Source organism: Phoca vitulina, unplaced genomic scaffold (assembly GCF_004348235.1).
Source record: "Phoca vitulina isolate PV1807 unplaced genomic scaffold, GSC_HSeal_1.0 scaffold27, whole genome shotgun sequence".
Lineage (NCBI taxonomy): Eukaryota > Metazoa > Chordata > Mammalia > Carnivora > Phocidae > Phoca > Phoca vitulina.
Genome location: NW_022589730.1, coordinates 6,015,148 through 6,039,356, shown reverse-complemented (window position 1 = coordinate 6,039,356; position 24,209 = coordinate 6,015,148).

Sequence of the window (24,209 nt, the reverse complement as noted above, 5' to 3'; positions counted from 1 at the left end):
CCGGGTCTCCTCTAATCACCTGTGAATAATCCCCATAAAGTATTGTGTACCTCTGTTCTGTACTTTTCTCCATCTTTCTATAGCCTCTGAAAACTTGCACCCTGTAGAAGTCAAGGGCACTGTCAGCAAAGCCCTGTATCTTATCCTCCCCAAACACACCTTCTCTTTCTGTTCTGAGGACAACCTGGCTCTGCTCCACCCATGCTGTTCCCCTTCATGCCTCCTAACCATGTCGGCTTTGCTTCCCATTAATGTGTGTCCCTAGGCCAGGAGGTGAAGTAGAGGCTTCCAAAATTCTCACAACAGCTTCCAGAAAATTCATTCTCCTCCCTTCAAGTAACATTCTTACTGTTGTCTTTGTTGTTGTTGTTGTTTTACGTACTACATGCATTGTTCCTATCATCTCTTAACTCTTGGGTCACTGCTGTTCATTTCTGGATAATTCTAGCACCAAACCTGCTGTGGTTTTCCCCAAAATACATCTGTTTTATCTGTTTTAGTTCTTGGTTATTTCACTGCACATATAGAAGGTCTTTCCTGCACTTTGACCTATCACTTCTTGCACTCCTCTCCTCTACCGTCCTTACCCTTGCTCTCTCACTTCCAGGCCCATATCCTAGAAATTGCTGTTACCTATAACCTTCAAAGAATCCCTTATTGCCTCCCAACCACCCATTCTTCCAGCTAACTTCCACTTGTCTCTTGTTCCCAACAAACTTTCTACCCCAACAGGACGTCTAATTGTTTAATACTACCATCTTACCATCATTCTTCATCTATTTCCAGGGGGTGAAGAGTCTCCCTGAAATTTCAACTCAACTCTTACATGTTTTCCTTGCATATGCCATTCTGTCCCCACCCCACTTCTTGCTTTTACTCACTTGGTGAAAATCTTCAGATTCTACCTGTATTCCTAAAATTGAGGATGGATAGAGAAGATCAAAATCACTCTGAGTGACCTCACTTTAAAAACTAATGAATTTGTTTCAGAGGGGGAGATGAACCATGAGAGACTATGGACTCTGAGAAACAAACTGAGGGTTCTAGAGGGGAAGGGCGTTGGGGGATGGGTTAGCCTGGTGATGGGTATTAAGGAGGGCACGTTCTGCATGGAGCACTGGGTGTTATGCACAAACAATGAATCATGGAACACTACATCAAAAACTAATGATGTAATGTATGGTGATTAACATAACATGATAAAATAAAATAAAAAAACTAATGAATTGTTGAACACTACATCAAAAACTAATGATGTACTATATGCTGGCTAACTGAATATAATAATAAAAAATTAAAAAAATAAAGAAAAATAGATCATTAAATAAGTAAATAATAAATAAATAAAATAAAATAAAAATTAATGACCACAGACCCATATGGTCTTTCAATACTACCCGCAAATTACATTATATATTTCCATTTCTTTTGTCCTTCTTCACAATTACTCAAATCATCTTATCTCTACTCGAACCTCTATATCTTCTCTCCCATGTTTGCTCTCAGTTGATAACCTTGCTTTTTCCTTCACTGAGAAAATCAAAGAAATCAAAAGAGAAATCCCATAGTCTGTCACCACCATATCTAACCATCTACCAACATCGGGCTTCTCGTATTCCCTACATGCCTCCAACAGTAGATGAGATATCCCTGTCCCTTTCTAAAGATTATGTCTCCTCTCCTTGCTTGAGCTGAACCTTTTCTCAGATACACTGCTCCAGCAATTCTCAGATCTCTCCCTACATCATCAAATTTTGCCTCATTATTAAATCATTCCCATCAGTACAAAAATATGCTACAAAATGTACTTTCTTCTTTATAAACAAAAATATACCCAAAAACTTTTCTTAATTTTATTCCTTGCCAGCTTCCACTCTTTCTCTGCTCCCCTTACAGCAAATATTCTAGAAAACATTCTCCATGTTCTCTTTTTCCAATTTCCTCTTCTTACTTTCTCTCAACCGCCCACTCCAAGAAAACTGCTCTCAACACGATCATCAGTGACCTTGACGCAGCTACAACCACTGCTCAGTTCTTGGGTGTGTTTTATTTGGCCCAATGATAGAAATGGACACAGTTGATCACTTCTTTCCTCCTTGATACACAGTCTTTCAGTGGGTTTCCAGAACACATCACTTTCCTTGTTGTATTCCTACTTCACTGATTACTCTCCCTCAGTTTATTTAAAGGTTTCTTCTTTTACACTTGACTTCCTCATATTGTAGTGCCCAGTGCTTGGTCTTAATATCACTTTTCTTCTCAGTGAATACTCATTCCACAGTTCATCCAGTTTCACAGCTTTACAAATCATCTTCATGCTCATGTCTCTCAAAATCATACCTCTGCCTCAATGTAGCATCCTCTTCAGCTCATATATCCAAGCCACTGCTTAACATCTTCACAGAGATACCTCAAACTCAAGATGACCTCAACTAAATTGATGATCTTTCGATTTTTCCCCACAGAACTCCACAATTCAGTTGTTGGCAACTCGACTCTTTAAATTGTTCAGCTTAAAACATTGGAGCTATTCTTGGCCTCCTTTTCTCCCAGGTTAGCCTCAACCAATCAAAGGAGAACTTCCAAAAGATGTGCAGAAAAATCTTCACAGTAGGTATAGACCCTGAGCACTCTTAACAATATTGTCTGCTACCCCGTATGACATACATCATCATCAGTCATCAATTGCTGAATCACTGCAATCACCTTGTCTCTGCTGCTATTCTTTTTTTTTTTTTTTTTAAGATTTTATTTATTTATTTGAGAGAGAGAATGAGAGACAGCACAAGAGGGAAGAGGGTCAGAGGGAGAAGCAGACTCCCTGCTGAGCAGGGAGCCCGATGTGGGACTCGATCCCGGGACTCCAGGATCATGACCCGAGCCGAAGGCAGTCGCTTAACCAACTGAGCCACCCAGGCGACCTCTGCTGCTATTCTTGCCCCACAATCTATTCCTCACAGAGAACCAAATGAACCTTTAAAGGGATAAGTCAGACCATGTCACTCCTCCACTCCAAACTCTCTGATGCCTCCCCTTTTAATTCAGAGTAGAACACAAATCCTTCCCAAGGCCTATGAAGTCCTACAGTCTAGCCCCCAAAGCTCTCTGATCTTACCTCCCTTGCATCACCCCCTCCTTTCTTTGACCACTCCAACACAGCATTCTGGCCATTCCTCAAACACAAATTATTCTCCCTTTTTAGCTGGGTTGCACTGCCTTGTCCCTCTGCTTGAAACAACATCCCCTAGATATCCTCACCTTTGAGTTTTTTGTCAAATGTCACTTTCTACATAGGGTCACTCTAAGCATCCAAGAAAATACAATGACCCTTCACTCCCTTGGTTTTCCCAATTCTTCTTACCTATTTTTCCTTCTTCATATTATTCCATAGTACATATCCAACATACTGCATAACATATGCATTTATTGGGCATATTTTTAATTGATCTGTGTCTTCTACTAGACTATTGCTTTAGAGAGCAGAAATCTTTGCCCATTTTGTTCACTGATGTATCCCAAGCTCTGAAAAGTGCCGACTTCATTATAGTGCTCAGTAAAATATTTTGAATTCCTATATCACACATCATTGAAACAAAACTTAACATTTTGAACTAAAGTAAATAGCAAAATGCCACTCTTCATCTGCTTCACTTTTAGCAAGGGTAAGTATCCATAAAGGACTAGAAGAGGGTTCTAAAAGGACTAGAAGAGGGTTCTATTTCTTATCACCAAAAAGCTATTGCAACAATTCACACCTATATTATGGTCATTGCTAGAAAACACCTTTTAATTTCCACATCCAGAACATAATCTCTTTCCAAGTAAATTAATAAGAATTTGTTTTATACTTCTGAAAAGAATAAATACTCAAATCTTATGACACTGCATTGACATGTCACTTCATCCTCACTGTTTTATAAAATTTGATTTTTCAACCTTGTCATGAATCATTCAAAAATTTTCCTCAGCCAAAGCAAACGGTATATTGCATAATACCATTCTGTGTACTGCTGTACCTCAGAATATTCCATGCAGTCCCATTTCATGACATGTGAAGGCATGTAACAGAATTAAGGTGTCAGAATTTTGCCTTTTGATTATCTACATTTGGAAAAAAAAAAAAAAAAAAAAAACCCAAACACATAATCAGAATAGAAAGCCCTCTCCAAACCCATTTTTTCATGTTGCAAGGGAAAAATCTCCAGGAGACTTATTAAATTTAGAAGTTCATATGGAAATGCTATTTATTATTTCAAGGAAAAGATTTGAATCTCCCCAGATTGTAAATCCTTGGAAGTTGTATCCACACTTAAGATAGATCCTCTCTCCCTCCCAAGCGTTGTTCACTGCAGTGGTGTGTGCCCAGTGCACACAGGGAAAAGTGTTGATGATGGGAACGTCATAAAGTAAATTATATTGTCTTCAAGGCATTATCTACAGTAAGTGCACATTTTATTCTTATTAGTGCATTATATCTTGATAAAGGATTTGTCTCAATAAGGCTGTAGCACTAACTTACTTGAATTGATTATATATATCACAGTTTAAATAGCTTTCATCTGACCCATTTTAAATTCATCGCTTTATAATTTCTTTATGAGACAGGATAAGTAGGAGTAGGCAAGAGGATTCTGTTCTATTACATTCTGATTTTTACATGTTGAGTATTTTCCATGTGCCAAAGTCATTTAGGACTATTTTTCACAACTAAAGAAATTATAAAGAAAAAGAAAAGTTAAGATGTGGTAAATTAAATTTATTTACTTAATTCTATAACTAATTTACACTTTTGTCCACAAAAGTTGTAATTACTAATCAAGAATTCAATTCAGAAAAAGTTAATGATACTCTGAAAAGCATTTTATAATTGCTTTTATACCTTCTTTAGGAATATCTGCTTCATTATATCTGCTGGTTGTCTTCTCTTTATCTAAAGTAAAAAGCATAAATCTTTCTAATTTCATTTATAAATCCATCCCATATTTTTTATGTCTTTGTTAATCTGTCCTTAGGTTGTCTTTTAAGATGTATGTGGGTTAATCCTCACCATTATAAACTCAGCATGTGTTTTCCCTAATGGGCCCTTGAGAGGCCTTCCTAACCCCCTCTTGGTTTTCCAAAGGGACTGATAGATGAGTGAATAAACTATTTAAAAATAACAAAACTTCTTGACCAGCTTTTTTTAAATTTGTTTTCAGTTCTTAGAATAACTTAGCTCTTCAGTGTATCGATCATAAAGTTTTATTTAAGCCCAAGCGGGGTGGGGCGGTGGTTAACGGCTAACGCAGAAACAATCCTCATGCTTTGACCTTGGGGTGAATCGTGTTTTATTTCTAATTAAATAGGCCTAAAGTGTATTTCTAACAAATGATACTTGCTTAGCTGTCTGTTCTCAGTTATCCTGTTGTTTATTTCTTGACAGGAGTTATTCTTTTTTTTTTTTTTTTTACATGAATTATTTGGTAATGTATACATACATTTTCTGAATTCAACTTATTTCCCAGAAAATGAGTGTGAGATGAGTAAAATGCCTGTTGGGAATGTATCTCTGCCCTTTGGCTCTCTGGCAACTCATGCCTGTAGGATTCATGCCCTACACCTCCACAGATTCAAACACTGACAATTTGTTTGCTTAGGTACTTCTATATTTTGCTTTTTAATTTTTAAGTCAGAGTATGTCAAAATATATCACTTAATTTTTTGAAAAAATAAAACCTCTCCACTCACTTTTCTCCTGATTATTTTTCTTTGATTTTTTTCTTTTGATTGCTTTTTTTCATACAATTATTTGTAAATCTTTCCAGAAAAACAATAATACATCTGGAACTTTAGATAGCAATTATATTTGTAATAATTAAACGAGCAGTAAGAAAATATTTAGACTTTTGTAGTTTATTTTCCTTTTTTAATTAAAAATATAGATTAAATATGTTTTTTAGGAATGGCTGACTTATAGTCATATACTGTCCTTTTTCTCTGAGAAACTTAAAACAAGAGAACAATCATGTTTTTTAATATATTCATAGAATTGCTATATTTCATTTCGTAGAACAAACATTTCTATTTTCTAACTCAAGCATTTTACGTATTAATCAGCTTGTCACAAAACAGAGCCTTTGATTGAGATGATTGGCATTGATTTCAATCTCACTAAGGTTGGTGTCAAATTAACTTTTACTTTATACTGCTTCTGACATTAGAGTCACATTTCAAATTGATTTTATGTTTAAATGTGCATTAATATCATTCCTCTTTATGAAATGATGAGATTTCTATTGTGACATTGAAGCTCACACTCAAAAAAGTAAAGCGAGTCTTCTCTGCTTGTTTGCAGAAGGACCGCCTCTGTGTCTATTACATCAGATGCTTACCTTCCATTCCTCAAGTCGCACTCCCACCCCTGTCCTGCACCTGTTCCTGTGTTTCTCCTGTGGCTTCCATTAAAGTTTCACTGCCAAAGTGAGCACTTTAAATGGTACAGCCACCTTGTACATATGACTGTGAGGGTGTCTAGTCATCCCCCAAAACTCCGTGTATTATTAGGATCTCCCTCTAACTCAATATTTTTTATCATTGCTATTTCATTATACGTGATCTCCTTTGCATGGAGACTAGAACAATTTTTTAACTATCCAAGGCAACTCTGTATCACTTAAAGCAGACTCATTCCATCATTAGAATTTTAGGCAAGTTTAGAAAGTGAACCATAATTGGACAAAGTTATGTTGGACTGGGGGGCCTCACCCCTGTGCTAACTAGGACTTATATAAGAGTCTTCCTTAAGTTTCTGTAAATCTCAATATTTGCCATCATTTCTGAGTTTTCATTTCTGAGCTCACATGAGTCTAAGAGATGGAAGATTTTTCAAAACCCATTTCAAAGGAGACTCTTAGTGAGATAGTGAAATATCACCTGAGACAGTTATATATCACTAGTGAAGAGGACATTTCATAAAGACAGGTCATAAAGACCTGTCTGTGCTTTAACTTTAAGTCTATTGAAAGAGCAAAAGGAATATCATGATAAGCATTTATTGATAAATAACTCATTTTTGGGTCTCTAAGAAAATTATCACTCCTTAGATTCAGAGAAGAGCTTGATGCTTTGCCCCTGTAAGGACCTACTTGCCTAACTGAGATTAATGTTTGTTCCTGAAATATTTCTGAGAATTTATATTGTCTTCTATTGCAATCAATTTTAATACCTGTGGTATTTTTCTCTTATATTAAATCTCTCTAGAGTATCTAAATTAGATGGCCGAAGAATAGGGACAAGAATACCTGCTATTGGCATGGATAATAACAATCACTAGCAACTATTATCTTTTATATTAACTAAAAAAATCCTCAATTTTTAATATCCATTTTCTTGTGCCTATTGTCCAAATGTTATGTATTTGGGGTGAATTAATAGACTTAAGGAAGACCTCTCTATCTTTCAAGAGGTAAGAAAACAGAAACTCAATTCAAAACTGAAATATACATAACTGACTTAGAAAGTAAACATTTTCTTCTATGAGGAGGTATTGTCACTTCTTGTTAGCAATGAGTAGCATGTCATGAGAAGACTCCTACATTAATGTGATTACGTTTTGACGTACATATTTATAAAACATTTATTATATGCTTGGTATTGTACAACTTTGGAAAACCAAACTTTTAAAAAAATTGGTTATAATCTTCCCATAGAAGAGGAAACTGATATCAATAAATAATCACATACTCTGAAAAAAATCACATACTCTTTTAAACAAATGTATAATTAAATACAAAAGGAAAGAAGGAAAGAAGGAAGGAAAGAAGGAGGGAAGGAAATTTGGAATGTCCAAAATGCCTACAATGCAGGAATTCAAAAGGAAAGAAACTTTGCTTTTCTGAATGAGTTCCACAGATAAAGTTGAAGAAACATAAATTAAAAAAAAAAAACTAACTAAAGTCATAGAATCCACATGAAAAACAAACACTAGTGATTGAGAACATAAAAAGTAAGCAACAATATTAAATTTACATGACTATATTGCTAAATAATCCTGAATTTGATTTGTCACTTTCAAATTATAAAATATGAGAAAGTATGGAAGGTCTAGAAATACAAGTTATTAACTGAAATTAGAAGTTCCTTGAGTTTACCAGGAAATTAGACACAGTCAAAGAGATAAACAGTAAGCTGAAAGACAAATCTTAGTGAAATTATTGAAATTGTAGCACAGAGAAACAAACAGATAAAAAAAGATAAGAGGAATGTTGAAGAAAGAGAAGAGAGAATCGAAAGTTACATGTTCACTTAATTGAAATTGCAAGAATAACTTACAGGGGGACCAATAGTAAAAGAGATATTAGATGAAATATTCCTGAAGTGATTAAAGGCAACAAGTCCCATTTTTGGAGACATAAACATGAAATGCTTAAGATGTAAAATGTTAAAATGTAACATTTAAAAATCAGGAGGGAGATGTCAGATCTAAAGCATTTGAAGGCTTTATTGTTTGGATGAAAGTAAACATCATTTATTTTTTATTTTATTTTTTTTTAAAGATTTTATTTATTTATTTGACAGAGAGAGACACAGCGAGAGAGGGAACACAAGCACGGGGAGTGGGAGAGGGAGAAGCAGGCTTCCCGCCGAGCAGGGAGCCCGATGTGGGGCTCCATCCCAGGACCCTGGGATCATGACCTGAGCCGAAGGCAGACGCTTAATGACTGAGCCACCCAGGCGCCCCGAAAGTAAACATCATTTATACTTTAGATTAAATGTGGATGCAAAAATTCCTTTAAAAAATCACTAAAAGAAAAATCAATTGTGATTTTTCTAAATTTGTTAAAGGAAAAATTAATTTTTAAGAAGCCCAAACAGGGTAATGTAAGAAGGAATAAAAATTTTAAAAGATGCAGAAAAGTGGAACAAATTGAACACAGAAAAGAAGACAGTGTAAGTAATTTTGAATGTACTATGATCAAAATAAATATAAATGATTGATATATATCAATATATAACAATAACATCAATTTATGCAGTTTACAAGAGACTTATAAACCTATGGACAAAAAAGGTTGGAAGCAGACAAATGGTAAAATATATATCTACCAAACACTGACTAAAAAAGACGGGGGGGAGGGTGAAGCTGTACACATAAAGGAAAAAAAAAGCTATTAATTTTAAAAGCACTGCTAGAAATGAATGATTGAATTAATGGTTCAATTCATTAGGAAGAACTTTACACAACCCAACACTGTGATTTATAATGAAAAATATATTTGATCTCTATCCTTCCTTTCAGGAACTGAGGCCCTAAAACTTTTGGAATTTCCCAAGTGGTGAGAGCAATAAAGGTATCTTTTGTTAGGTTAATGAGGTGATTTTTGGAAAGCACCTAAGAATTGGTGCTGGTTGCCTGAAAGCCCAACCATGTGATTACAGGGTTAGAACTTTCAGTTTCACCTCCTGACCTCTGGGAAGGGGACATGGGCGGAGATTGAACCAATCACCAATGGTCAATGATTTAATCAATCATGCCTATGTAATAAACCTTCCATAAAAACCCAAAGAAGACAAGGTTCAAAAGCTGCTTTGCTCGCCCTATGTATTTCTTCATCGGGCTGTTGATTCATATCCTTCAAAATCCTTTGTAATAAAGTGGTACTCTAGCGAGCAAATGGGTATCCTGAGTTCTATGAGCCACTTAGCAAATTAATTGAGCTCAAGGAGAAGGTCATGGGGACCTCTAATCTCTAGCCAGTAGATCAGAAGCACGAAGATAAACCTGAACTTGCCACTGGTGTCTGAAGTGGAGAGCAGTCTTGCAGTCTTGTGGGACTGAGCCCTTCACCTGTGGAATCTGATGTGCTCTCTCTCAACAGATAGTGTCAGAATTGAGTTGAATTCCCAGACAAGTCTGCTGATGACTGAGAATTGTTTGTTGGTGTCGGGAAACCCCCACACATACACATTAGAATTGGGTCCAGGAGCCCAAGAGAAACATGTATACTTTTAATAACATAGCTTCTAAATATATAAGTTAAAAATTAAAAAGGCACAACAAAACAATAAAAATAATCTGTTTTGATAATTGGATAATTTAACATTTAATAAATTAATTTCTCTCAATAATTGATAAATCAACCAGAACAAAAATCAAAGTTTATGAAGAAGTCAGAACAACACAGCTAATTAGCTTCCCACATGGTCATATGGAAATCATTTCACCCCATATTGGAAAATACTCATTTCTTTCAGCACATGTAAATACATTTCAGCACAGCTAACACATACATAAATTTTGATCACAGTAGGCCATATATCAAATCTTAATACATTTCAAAGAATAAGAATCAGATAGGCAAATTTAATAAATGTACAATGAGGTTAAAATTTGATAATTGTTTAATAACTGAAAAACTCAGAGAGCAAAAAAATATTTTAACGTATTTTTTAAATAACTAAAACCCTAGAGGAAATATTTTAGACTTGTGTCCTTAGCAGAAAATAAATTCCTGAAATTAATGAGATAGAACATTCAACTTAAGAAATTAAAGAAGAAACTCTAAAACAAAGAAAGTAAAATAAGAGCAACAAACTTGTAAAACAAAAAAAATAAGGATCCACAAAGCTAAAGTCGGTTTTTGCAAAATATTAACAAATTGAGACAATTCCGTCAATACTAATCAAAAAAAAAAAAAAAAAATGAGTGACACAAATGAACATGAACAACCAAGATGCACCAAACATTAACAAGATACAGAGAAAGTATTTGGACAAAATTCAAGGAATACGAGTAATTTTATCTTGTAGAAAACAAGCAATAGGCAAATTCCTTAATCTGAAAATGGGGATCTAACATTGTTTTATGCAAGCATGGTACTTACAGAAAAATGGTAAAGTAGTTCACTTTAAAATTAGGGGAGGAAACCACATAGAATGTTTATTGTAGCAAATTACAATCAATATTGCAGTAGAAATTTTTTGTAAAATAAATATATAAAATAAAAAAACATGAGTGCACGGCATCAGGGAAATCCAAATCAAAACCTCAATGAGATACCACCTCACACCAGTCAGAATGGCTAAAATTAACAAGTTGGGAAACGACAGATGTTGGCGAGGATGAGGAGAAAGGGGAACCCTCCTACACTGTTGGTGGGAATGAAAGCTGGTGCAGCCACTCTGGAAAACAGTATGGAGCTTCCTCAAAAAGTTGAAAATAGAGCTACCCTATGACCCAGCAATTGCACTACTGGGTATTTACCCCAAAGATACAAATGTAGTGATCCAAAGGGGTACGTGCACCCCAATGTTTATAGCAGCAATGTCCACAATAGCCAAACTGTGGAAAGAGCCAAGATGTCCATCAACAGATGAATGGATAAAGAAGAAGTGGTATATATATACAATGGAATATTATGCAGCCATCATAAAAACAAAATCTTGCCATTTGCAAGGATGTGGATAGAACTAGAGGGTATTATGCTAAGTGAAATAAGTCAATCAGAGAAAGACAAGTATCATATGATCTCACTGATATGAGGAATTCTTAATCTCAGGAAACAAACTGAGGGTTGCTGCAGTGGTAGGGGGTGAGAAGGATGGGGTGGCTGGCTGATGGACATTGGGGAGGGAATGTGCTATGGTGAGCACTGTGAATTTTGTAAGACTGATGAATCACAGACCTGTACCTCTGAAACAAATAATACATTTTATGTTAAAAAAAAAAATAAGATAGTAGGAAGGGAAAAATGAAGGGGGGGAAATCGGAGGGGGAGATGAACCATGAGAGACTACGGACTCTGAGAAACAAACTGAGGGTTTTGGGGGGGGTGGGCATGGGGGGATGGGTTAGCCCGGTGATGGGCATTAAGGAGGGCACGTATTGCATGGAGCACTGGGTGTTATACACAAACAATGAATCATGGAACACTACATCAAAAACTAATGATGTAATGTATGGTGACTAACATAACATAATAAAATAAAATTTAAAAAAATGTTATATGGAAAAAAGTATTCAAAAAGAAAAAAAAAAAACATAAGTGTAAAGATCAAAGAAGAAGAAATGTTACTGAAAATGTTCAGAGAAGGTATGCCTATGTAGATAGAAGCCACAAATGATCTTTAGACAAAATCGGATTTTATTAGTTTGAGTTGTGATATCAATATACAAGTTAATTTGTATTTCTATCCAATAGTGTTGAACCGGTAGAGAATGTTAATTAAGTTCATCAACAAATAAAAGACAATATATAATGTACTAAGCGATAAATCTAAGTAAAGGTAGACATGATTTTACAGTGATCATTATTAGCCTTTAATAAAAGAAATTACAATTATGGACAGAAAAAAATAGTGTAAAGATGTCAATTTTCCACAAATACACTATAGAGTTAATAAAATCTCAATCTACTCTAGTAGTTTTTTTTTTCCACCAGAGAAATTTATGAGATTATCCTAAAATTTATTTAGAAAAACAGAAGACTAAGGAAAGTCGTGAAAACTCTGAAAAATAACTAATCAGGTGATCTTCTTCTATCAAATACCCAGACTTTAATACTTCAATAGGAATTAAGACATTAGACTAATTAAGATAGTACATATATGGGTAGGGATAGTAAAATAGAACAATAGAACAGAGAGCCCAGAAATATGCAGAAAGTCATGAGATCGAACCCCACATCAGGCTCTTCCCTCAGCAGGGGGGGTGGGGGGCAGTTTTCTTGAGGATTCTCTCCTTCTCTCTCTGCTCATCCTTCAGCTCTCTCTCTCTCTAAAATAAACAAATAAATCTTTTTAAATGTGTTTTTTTAATTAATTAATTTATTTATTTGTCAGAGATAGAGTGAGAGAGAGAGAGCACAGCAGGGGGAGTGGCAGGCAGAGGGAGAAGCAGCCTCCCCGCTGAGTAGGGAGCCTGATGAGGGGCTCAATCCCAGGACCCTGGGACCGTGACCTGAGCTGAAGGCAGATGCTTAACCGACTGAGCCACCCGGGCACCCCAAGAAAATATAAATAAGATTAACTGGAAATTTAGGGCTTTTGTTCATCACGTGTCATGATAGGTAAGAGGAAAGCACACATGCACAAAGTGAGGGAAAATGTTTGCAATATAGCCAATGAAATATCAGCATACAGAAACCTAGTAGATGTTAGATGACAGATGACAGATAGATAAAAAAAAATGTAAGAGAATGCAAATGACTCATGGAAATAAAGTAAAAACATGAATAGGCATTTAGACATAAAACAAAACAAAATAAAACATGGATGGCAAATAAAAATATGAAATGTCGACTACTGTCATTTGTAATCAGGAAAATGTATATAATGTATATTAAATACATAATAATATATGACTTTAAGAACATGAGATTTCTAAAAATTAATGTCAGGCAATGTCATTTGTTTTTGAGAACACAGGAAAATTAAGATAATTGTAAACTTCTATAAATATAAATAATTTAAATCATTAAAAGATTTTGTATCATCTAATAATGTTGAAGATCTCCATCGTCTATGAACCAACAATTTCACTCATATGAATGCGCTGGACAGAAACATGACTATGTTCCCCTATGAAATATGAATGAAAGAATGAAAGAGGATGAAGGGACGGAAGGAAGGAAGGAAGGAAGGAAGGAAGGAAGGAAGGAAAGAAAATGTCAGGGAATGATAATTCCATTGACAAGAGAATAGATAATTTGATTTATAAAGCAGAGCATCACATAACAATGAAATAAACTGCAACAAAATTACATAAAATAATCTTAAAAATGAAATTTTCAGTGAAAAGGGAAGTTGCAGAGAAATACTTATAACAGAATGACTTTGGTTATATAAATATTATAAATATGTATACATAAACAATGCAGTTATAGGATATTTACCCTTATGATAAAACCGTCATATAAAACAAGGACATTCCTGGCATAAAGTCCAGCATGGTTATTAATCTTCATGTAAGAGGCTTGGCATTCCCTGTCCTAAGTTAGGTGGTGAGTCCCCAGTAGTTAGGCATTTTTAATTATGCCTCAAATCGTGCAAACATATTTTATATGCTTTTGTTTGTTACATGTCCTGTATCCAAAAAAGGAAAGGTTGGGAGTGGGAGAGAAAAGAGCATTCCAATCAGAAAGAATGACTTATTTAAAGCTCCATTGGTAATGACTTCATAGTGCCTGAGAAAATGGATGAACATCCTGGCGGAGTCCAAAAAAGAGGAGAAAATGACCCTAGATAAGAGTTGGGAAGGTGGGGAGGGGGGCAGGAAGTGTGGCATTTGATGACCATGTTGCATATTTTCATCTTGATTCAAGAGTAACTGTGACATGGGATTTTCCTTTTGAAAATCCAGCCCTGGGGCTGTGTGGGAAAAGACAGAAAGAAAACAAGGTAGGAGCTAATAAAATGTGCAGAGCAGAGGAGAGATGGTCAAAACAATAGACATGGAGACCAGTAGCATATTTGAGAGTATTTAAAAATAAGAAAATCAAAAGCCTGCACTCGAAGGCTGGAAGCAATAACATTCTCTTTGTAGTGAGAACATGGTTGCTTCGGTTCTATCTACCACTCCCCATAAAAAGAATCAGGAGTTCCAAGGGAAAGGCCTGATTAAAAGTCTGGGAGAAGAGTGAACACCAGTCTGGGATATCTCCTCATGTGAGAAATCAGAGAAAAGGCTCGAAACTTAAAGAGGCAAATCAAACAGAAGAAACCTGCTGATCTGAGTGAGACAGAGTAGCTTGCAGCACACCAAAGGTCCTAACAGGAATGAGAAGAAAGACAAATAAAACACACAAAAAGTCACCTTTTAAAAGCATCAGAGGGCTGTGGAAGTAGAGGGGACAAGAGTAACTGCGAATGCAAGTATGTGATACTCTCGAAGAATCCTTGGAGGGAACTGTCCTTTACCACCTTAGCCAATTGGTCAAACTGAGCATCACGCATAGCGGGGGATCTGCTAGAACAGCCCTTGATGGGATGCAGTAAGTCATGCATAAAATCATCCCTGAATCCCCCAGTACTTTCATGAAATATAATCAAGCCTCCAGACTTCTTTCCAGTTTGTAAGAAATGCAGGGATAAACCGTGGAATTAAACATCAAGAGAATCAAACAAACTAAGAGTGAGAAAGAGTCTACAAGAAAGCTGACTGTTCATGAGCCTTTAAAAAGTCAGTGTCCTAAGCAAGGTGTGGGCCCCTCCAAGGTTAAAAGAGAGGAAAGAGACAAAGACCTGCAAAGTTTAAAACTAGATTGAATCCTGATTTGAGTTTTAAAGAGCAGAACAAATATTCTTACAGCAATCGGGTAAATTTGAATGAGGACTCAGTACTAAGTGACATTAAACTTACTTTTGTTTTTTTAATCTTGATAAATGCACTGCTATTGGTTGCTATTCTAAATAATCAAAAATCTAAGTATCCATAGCACGACACAAAATAATGGATAAAATGGGGGTGAGGGGAATGAAGATCTTTTTTTTCAAGAAAACTACTATCTAATTAATGTAGAGGGGATGGTGAAAACCCTGTGTTTTGCAACTCTGTATATAATAATTTCTTCAGGAAATTAATGTTAAAGGGTGGTCATTGCCCTCATTCTTCATGAGATGAATGCCAGTGCATTTAGACGGGAAGGGGCACGACCTCTGCATTGCACGTAGGCTGTATATCACCCCAGTGTGTGGGGGGGGTGGGGGTGAGATAGAGAGGGAAGACAAATATGGCCAATTACGGCATTTTTCTTTTATTTGCATGGTAGTATTCTTTTTGAAATTTCTTTGTTTGAAATTTCTGTGTTTGGAAAATTGAGACTGAGGGAGCGTATGCTACTTGTCAAAATTAAAAAACAAAACAAACAAAAACACAATTCTCATCCATGTTGTAAAGATGCTGTAAAACCAGGTTGATTGCAAGTTATTGATAATGCCGTGCGTTAACATCCAGCAGAGATCTCTGGTCCAAGAAGAAAATGGGCAGATTAGATAGATGGATAGTTAGCTAGCTAGATGATAGATAGACAGATGATAGATATGGATAGATATATATAGATAGATAGATAGATAGATAGATAGATAGATAATGATAGATAGATAGATGATAGATAAAAGATGACAGATAATAGATGATAGAAAGATAGATAAATAGATGATAGATGATAGATTGATGATACTTTTAAAAATGTAAACTCACAGCACATTGAAAGAATTAAAAAAGGGAACTTTTCTATTTACTTAAGCATTTTGTATTTCCTCTTACCTATTTTAACCATCATCTCAAAATTACTATACTGTGAACCTTGTATATTAATCAAGTATCATGGATTAAAAATATTTTAATAAAATTGACATATCTCATACTAGGTTAACCTATGAAAAAAGTATTTACAACACATATCTGTCAGTAATAAATATTAATTTCAAGCCTAAACTCAAAATTTATAGGTTGGGAGTGGCAGGGTGATGATTTTTCCTAGACTTGCGGGGTTAATAAATAACTTGATAGTTTTTCCCGAGAAGTGCGTTAGTTTAGATAGCTCATTTTTACAATTTCACGGGAGTGTAGAAATCACTGAATATCTTGGGGAGCATTAATAAAATGTGGTGACAACAGTTTTTAATACTGGAATCACTCTCACACCAGCCTGCCTTGTGTGCAGTGAGTAATCAGGAGATGCCAAGAAGATGATGCTGAACACAGCTGAAGGAAGTACAGATTTCCTGTCATTTCTGCACTCGTGAAAAACTATGTGCTGAGCACTCAGGCGCACTTTTCAAAATGCAGCAGGTAAGTATGACAAATGCTAACTGCTGTTTTAAGCAAAGCTGAGATCAATTCTGATTTTTTTGTTTGTTTGTTTTCTATATGAATCAGGACACACAGACTCTAAGCCTCTCCTAGCAAGACCAGGCTGAAGCAGAAGCAGCTTTGCATTTTTCCACATTCCTGGATCTAGTGGTCCTCCTTCCTGCCCATGTAAAAGAAAGTTTTCAAATGCTTTAACTTCCTTGGACACTTAAAATTCATTTGTTTATTTCACCTTATTTAATTAATTATATTATATTTATATATTTATATTAAATTATATTAAATTTAATATTAATGCAATCAAACTATTCACATTGAGTACATAAGTCTTCTTAGAAATTTTCTTTAATAAAATCTATCTTGAATGAATCAGAAGTGAATTTAGTAATTTCTATAACTTTTTATCCAATAATTCAAGAAGCTATTCAGGAATATATTTAATTTCATAGCAACTTTATAAAATGAGGCTAGCTATCTAATTATTGCAATTCATAAGAATAAAATCTTCATTTTAAATTATATTTAATAGTAAGGTCACCTGGTGCCCAAAAAGCAACATAATGTAATATAAACAATTCTGTACCATTTTTCGAGAATGTGATGTCCTGGCCCCAGCCCAGGCATTAGATTTCTGTGTGATTTGGCCATAACTGTACATTGGTTTGTTGCGGTTTCCTTGTGTGTGTGTGTGTGTGTGTGTGTGTGTATGTGTGCATGTGTCAAGTCTCTCTGACCCCCTAGAAATGTGAATAAACCTGAACTAAGTCTCTAATAATCTACTAGAATTCTTGCATCTCTCTGACTCCACATTTTGCATTCTATTGGGCTATTTCACCTGTACAAAATCCTAAATTTGTAACTTGATCTTCACGACATTTTTTAGGAAATCCAAACACACTCAGCGTTTCTTAGAGTAACAACTTGCTCTCATTTTGGCTTTGTATTCTCCAATACTTTCTCTCCTGGTACGATTCTCAAGCCACTCAGAGGCCCCTGAGAAATGGACTCCAGCCTCAGACTCTGACACTTTCTTGCGAGAGAGGGCACTGCTGACTGGCTAGCTCCCCCTTTTCTTGACCCTGCTGGGATTCTTGTGATGCATTTCCCCCATATTCTTACTTTAAAATAAATTTTTTAATCACAAGTGGATTTGCCTTAAAAATGAGCACGAAAACAGCTTTAAAAATCTGTAATATTACTTTTTTTTTCTTTTCTGATTCCATGTAGGTATTTGTGAAGAATAATTCAGAGTCATTATGTTGTATGGTCTGTAATACAGATTCGAGAATCGAGCCTGGTTGTGTATGCTGGTTTGCATTCCTTTTCTGACACCAACTCCGTGAGTTTAAGGACGGTCCTGTCTGTGGCTTAGGTTTTTCTTCTATAAAATGTGGATGATAGAACGATATCTCCTAGGGCAGCTCTAAGGTTTAAGCTGGTTACAACATCAAAAGCCCTTCGTGAGAAACCTGGAAACTCTCAAGCGTTATGCAAGTGCTAACTCAAGTTGAACAGGGTCATAAACTAGTCCTCAGATACCTTAAACTTTGTGGTTGATGACAGTTATTGAATATGGCATGTTTCTTAAGTGCTGTCCCATCCCTCAGCCCCCCAGAGTTGTGCATGATTTTATGCATTGGTAAAGGTTTTGGTTTTGGTTTTGGTTTCTCTTTCCGGTAAAATTAAGGAATAAATGCTTTCCATTTTTTTATTCCCCTGTATCTAAGAACATGTTATGCATAAAAATCATGGAAGATGGTGAGTGAATGAGACTAGGTCTATTCCTTCCATTCCCATAATTTTATTTCTTCTAGTGCCTCATTTATATCTGAAGTCTAGATGTCGTCTATAAAACCTAGGTTTCTATATACCACTACTTACATGATTCTAACTAGCTGTCTCAAAGACAACTTGACTTCAACATTGGCTACATTCCAGCCTTCCCCATTTCAGTGGACTGTAATGTAGCAATTTACCTCCTTAAAGGAAAGAAGGAATCATCTAGAATATGACCCTTTTCCTTTACCTCACATCTATCTCAGCACCAAGTTTCATTGCTGTTTCTGCTAATAATTCTATTATGAAAACTTTCATGAAACTTTGTGGTGAGTGGGGTTACAGAATAGTAATGATCTGGAATTTCAATTGTTAAACAAACCATGTATATTTGTATTTATGTTTGATATTGCATAAAAGTTATGTGGCTTTAAAATTTATTTTGCCAAAATATTGTGCTATATGTTCCCTGTATATTACTGAATATTATTTTTAAAACACTTTCCTCTCAGTTGTACATGTAATTTATATTTATTGTAAAAATAATCTATACCATAAAGTATACTTTAAAGAATAAAATTATAATTACCCATTGGTCCAAAGATAATGGTTATTAAAATCTTGGGGTACATTATCCAGTTTTACAAATGCACATATATTGACATATTTGTAACTTTCTTTTTTTTTTTTTTTTTAAGATTTTATTTATTTATTTGACAGAGACAGAGATAGTGAGAGCAGGAACACAAGCAGCGGGAGTGGGAGACGGAGAGCAGGCTTCCCGCAGAGCAGGGAGCCCGATGTGGGACTCGATCCCAGGACCCTGGGACCATGACCTGAGCCGAAGGCAGACGCTTAACGACTGAGCCACCCAGGCGCCCTTGTAACTTTCTATATATGCCTATCTATGCGCAAAGTTATGACACTGGAGGTGATCTCACCAGAATTGTGATCCTCACAGATGCTTGACCCTCTATATAGAGCAAGTCTGCTCTATCAAGGTCCAGAGACACTCATCTCTCTATGTAATGTTTCCCAATGTTTAACAGTATTAATTTTTAGTAAATAATTCCTTATCTCTTATGTAAATTTCTAAGGTTAGAGGTTAGGTTTATTACCTTTGTTTTCAGTCCTTCATAAAAATGCAAAACTGATGCTTACCACTTCTCCTACAGTAATTGTTCACTGATTTAAAAATCATTATCAAGTTCCTCTCTGCCGTCTAGTGTTCACAGAGCCTTACCTCATAGCCGTGTGTGCCTGTGTCTTTAAGCAATAGGGTTTTCCTGCAAATTCACTGTCTCATTAGTATGTGGAATTCTATATGGGACACAGTACTCTATTAAGGGCTTGACCAATACAGAGTATTTGATTCCCTAATTGCGAGGGAAGAACATCAAACCCTAGAGGATGTTGAGATTTGCCACCTTGCTGTTCAATAGGACAGCATTCAAACCACTCTGCTTCAGGACAAAGGACGGATACTCATGGGCATTTTCAATGGATAAAGATAGAGACAAAGATATTTAAAAACAATACACTGTTCTGCATTTACATTTGGGGGCGTGAACAGCAGGCCCCCATACAGTCCCAAATTAATCCTACCCAGTGATTTGCAGAGGTTCTGCCTTTACCTGTCAGCTTTCCATTGAAAGATAAATGAATAAGTGATAAACGAATAAATTGTGAATAAAGCATCTCCTCATCATTAATCATACTAAAAATAGTGATAGGCACAGTAGATGCTATTTTGAATAGAAGCCGGATCACAAAACTGGCGCCTAACACTTAGCTTCTTAAATATTTCCTTATATTGTCAAACATAACTTTTAGAAATTAAATTTATGTTCATCTAAACTTCAGAAACTTTAGTGACAGAAATAATGCTGAAAAAGTCTTACTTTAAGATGTGATATTTTAACAGTGAATCAATAAACTATTATGATATTTGATCCTAAGTTTTATAAGATACATAAATATACAAATATACAACATATCTAGATATATATCTCCAAGAAGGAAACCATATGGGAGTGAGAAATTTGCACTGCAATCTGATGAAAGAAAGAAGTATCTTAGGGAATCTGTTTCAAAACCAAAGTTATTCTGTTTTTTTTTTTTTTTTAAGATTTTATTTATTTATTTGACAGAGAGAGACAGTGAGAGAGGGAACACAGCAGGGGGAGTGGGAGAGGGAGAAGCAGGCTTCCCGCTGAGCAAGGAGCCCGATGTCGGGCTCGATCCCAGGACCCTGGGATCATGACCTGAGCCGAAGGCAGACGCTTAACGACTGAGCCACCCAGGCGCCCCAAAGTTATTCTGTATTTTTTAAGGTGCTTGATTTTAAACCTCTATATAGATTCTTAATTTGTTAAAACAAGGCAACCTGTTATTTTTCCTAATGCCTATTAAGAATATGTGTTATCTCAAAGCCAGGGAATTTTTCTCAAAGTGAAGCCTATGGTGCATTTTTTTTTCAATGTCTTTTCCTCCTTCCACACCAGACACAATTTCCAAGCTCAAGTTCGGGAAAGTGAAGCTTCCCTATGCCTTCCCTGTATGAATTGGTTATTAGTAAGTGATAATGGCAAAAGTAAATGAAGGAAGTATTAGTCATGACAATCAGACAAGTAGAAGAGGTTAAAATAGGGATAAATACTGTTTGGGATCAGAGGGATGAGCACTTTTGTCTAGCTATCCCTCTGCTGCTCAAAGAGAGAACAGAAGAATCCCAGCAAGGAAGAACACTGGTCTACAGACCACAGAGACGGCACAGACCACTCCTTGACCACCTCCTTTTCTTAACAGCGGCCCCACGTAGGGACTTGGTTAGATGACATAATAGCCCCTTTCTTCAATTCCAGAGATCAGATTAGTGGATGATGTGCATTTCTCCTTGTTCCCAAACTGGCTTCTTGTGATCTGAAAATCTGTGGCTCCAGAACGAGTATAATGACTTGGTAAAATGCCTCGTATCATGGGATATAGAGAAAACAAAACGAATGCCATGAAAACTGCCAGTTAGAAAAGGCGAACAGGGGAAATCACATATGTAGTCATAATTTGCTGAAAAGGAGTAACAAAGAGTTGATGCCATAGTATGCAATCAAATGCTTTCTTTTGTAATCTGTCTGTCTGTCCCCGGTCGGGCACCTTGAGAGATCATCCCCCGCGTGCACAGGGAGAGTGAATGGGGGCACTTTCTCCTTCGTGCAATACACTGTGGAAGACATTTAGCTCCTGTCAGGGCAGCTTTGGAGGATTCGGGGATTTCTCTTGGAGGCTGAGCAATCACACACACTGCCTGGGCTTCTGGGGGGTCACACCCACCCTTAAAGTGATTACCCAGCCCAGGGGTCAGCGAACTACAACCCTTGGGCCAAAGCTATTCGGCTGCCTGTTTTTCTGCATGGCCTGCTATCAATAATAATTATTAGTATTATTATTTTGCATTTAAATTGTTCTTAAAAATCAAAAGAAAAATTATCATTCTTTACATGTTAAAATCATATGAAGGTCAAATTTTGGCACCCATAGAAAGTTTTCTTGGACCACAGTGGGCTTCATTCATCTGCTCACTGTCTACGGGGCTTTCCTGATGTGGAGGCGGAGATGTGTAAGTTGCGACAGAGACTGAACCCAGAAAAATCTCAACTATTCACTGTTGGGCTCTTTACAAAAACAGCTTGTCACTCCTGATCTAGATGCTAGCTTGCGGTCTTCTGCCATTTTAGCACTTTCTTTTGGATTTCTGTTTATCTGCATAGCCCTCCTTTTATGCACTAATACTGGAAAAGCAACAAACAGGCTCCTAAAGAACAGGGGCTATTCACTTACCACCAGAAGACATCTCAGTGGGTTTCTTTACACAAGGAGAGGGGAGGGAGTCGGGATGGGGCAGCCTTCAGATCAGTCCCTAGCTTCTCCCTGCTCCTAAGACCTTCTCTGTCTTCCTGCTTCTAGGCACTAGAAGGGCAAGGGGAGGGGCTAATTGTTTCTTTTAACCAAAGCTCATCATGATACAAAGGTCCACCATCCTGGATTTGACACCAGGCTGGAAGGCTTCTTTTGTCAAGGTGGAGTGGATTATTTTTCCTCTTCGTTTTCAGATACGTCAACATAGATTGATCACAGCTTCTCTCCTGTAAAATTGTGCTAAATGTAGCAAGAAATAGTGAACATATTTCAAAGTATCAACATCATTTTACTAAATTTCCTAAAGCATCAGGTTCAGTATGCAAAAATATGAGTCTCGAGTTATTGTAGGTGACAAACTAGCCGTTTTACTAATGTTAAACAAGATTGCTAACTTCCTAGTTGAGGACAAAGAGATAATACGCCCTATTCCCTGCTCTCACTCACACCACCTCACATCTCAGTGTCTCTGTCTACTCTTCTTTTTCATGTGCCTTCGGTTACATTAGTCTGGATTTCTTGGGCACCAAGTACAGAATCTGAACTCAGGTTAAGCAAAACTATGTACTGGCCCATGGAATCAGGAAGCCCAGGAGTGGAGTTAGCATTGACTTATGCAGGGATTCAAATGATATGATCAAAATTCTGTGTCTCCCCCTTAATCTCTCAGTTCTGTATTTTTTTAATGTTACTTTCATTTGTATATCTGAAGTCTAATTGATTTGCTTCATTTGAATCACCTACCTAGCTACACATCATCAATACTTTGCCCCCAAACCAGGTGGAGATGAGGTTCTTCTCCAAAGGGAAAGCATCCACAAAGAAATAATATTTTACAAGACAATTTGAAAATATGCCTTGCAATTTAAAATGAGCATCCAAACTGATGTTATTTGACATCATGTGAATCAGGAGGTGGAGTGGAGAATAAAATCATAGATATGCAAGAAGGTTTAAAAAGATATGATCACTCGAGATTGTTTTGAGTGTAAAAGTTTAAAACAATCTAAACTTCCATTGGTGGGAATTGTCAAATTGACAAGTTTAATAAAAAATGGCACTCTCAAAATATGAATAGTAAACAGGCACTTAAAAATATGTATTATATAGTTAAATTAGGTATAATTATGTAGAGTAAAAAAGTAATTACAGTACAATATCTACAGGTTATTATTATATATTTATTTACAACAAATTATACATTTCTAAGTTACATATATATATTTTAAGGCAAAGAAAATGATAAGAGATACTAAAGAAAGATAACATTGATTTTCTCAAAGACAGCATTTTGACATTTTTGCCTTAGATTTGTCTCTGAAGTTTAAGCCTTATTACAATAATGTATTTACGTAGGAACTATGTAATTAAAATAAATACGCCTTTAAAATTACAAAGTATACTTTATAAATTAGTTATTTTATTTCTGGAAAATTTGGGAAGATGTCTTAAAAATTGTTTAGAACTGAGATTTCTTTACAATGCCTGGTTATAAATTTAATATATATAAAATCAATAACTTTCTCTACAAAAAGTATAAACAGAAGGTTGGAAGATAAATAGCATGAAGGTCAAATTTATAGTAGCCATGAAAAAGATACACTACCTAGGAATGAAATGAACTGAAACCTATGGATCTGTAAAGCGAAAATCGTCAACTGCTTCTTAGGTACCAGGAAAAAAGTTCAAAAATGTGAAAAAATTTCACAACATATATGCTAAAAGA